The following is a 1,446-nucleotide window of genomic DNA, read 5'->3' on the forward strand; positions in this document are numbered from 1 at the left end:
CTATGCTATTTCTACTCTGCGCTATCCAAGAGATATAAAATAAGGTGTTTTCCTCTAAGTTGGTACCGCTATGAAGGAGCGATTCCTTCAGCTTTAGATGTCCAAACAAGACACGGCTTTGAAAACCCTAAAGCACCAGCCTGGTCTACAAGAGCTAGTTCCAGGACAGGCTCCAAAACCACAGAGAAACCCTGTCTAGAAAAAAAGAAAAAAAGAAAAAAAAAGAAAACCCTAAAGCAAACATCTCCCTTTGTGGGCAGGAGCAGATCCATGTTGGGCTGTAGCTCCGCTAATGATGTGAACTGTGATGCCTCCACCTGCTGAGCCATCTGATAGGTTTCATTGATTTCTATTTTATTTATTTATTTATTTATTTATTTATTTATTTATTTATTTATTTATTTATTTGAGAAAGGGTTGCTTTGCAACCCAAGCTGCCTCCGCTTCCCAAATGCTGGTATTACAGCCACCATTCCTGATTCTGCTGTTAAATTTATTTGTGTGTATGTGTGTATCTGAGGACAACCTCAGGTGTCACACCTCACCTGTCCACCTTGAGACTTTTTGCCGTTGTTGCCCCTTCCGACTTCCAGGGCCTCTCCTCCACCTCTCATCTTGCCACAGGAACAAGGCTTTCACATGGGTCTGGAGAGTTGAACTCAGGACCTCACGCTTCTGTGGCACACGCCTTACCCACTGAGCTGGATCCCCAGCACCAGTCCTGTAGCTTCACCTAGGACCCTTCCGCACACGCAGAGCTGGGTATCTGTCAGAGGACATCCGGAGCCAGCCTTCACAGATACCAAGATCACAACTGGTCAAATGGTTCACAGTCCCTGCCCCAAGACCACGTGCCCCTGAAGGCCATGAGACATACACTGGCATTAATCACTGCTTTAAAAAAAAAAAATCAATGAGGGGTTGGAGAGATGGCCCAGAGGTTAAGAGCACTGGCTACTCTTCCAGAGGTCCTGAGTTCAATTCCCAGCAACCACATGGTGGCTCACAACCATCTATAATGAGATCTGATGTCCTCTTCTGGCCTGCAGGCATACATGCAGGCAGAATATTGTATACATAATAAATAAATAAAATCTTTAAAAAAATCAATGAGATTTTAAAGAATTGCATTTAAATTATATGTGTGTGTGTGTGTGTGTGTGTGTGTGTGTGTGTGTGTGTGTGTGTTTTGCTTTTTGTTTTGTTTTGAGATAGGGTTTCTCTGTGTAACAGCCCTGGCTGTCCTGGAAGTCGCTCTGTAGACCAGGCTGGCCTCAAACTCACAGAAATCTGCCTGCCCCTGTCTCCCAAGTGCTGGGTTCAAAAGGGGTGCATCCCCACTGCAGTCTGTGTCTAGCTGCTGATACCCGAGTTGCCTTACCCCATCTCCCCATTGTTGTGATCTAGCTGCCCTCACTCCCCTAGACTGACAGCTAAACTTCCTTG

This window comes from Microtus ochrogaster, linkage group LG2 (assembly GCF_000317375.1).
Source record: "Microtus ochrogaster isolate Prairie Vole_2 linkage group LG2, MicOch1.0, whole genome shotgun sequence".
Lineage (NCBI taxonomy): Eukaryota > Metazoa > Chordata > Mammalia > Rodentia > Cricetidae > Microtus > Microtus ochrogaster.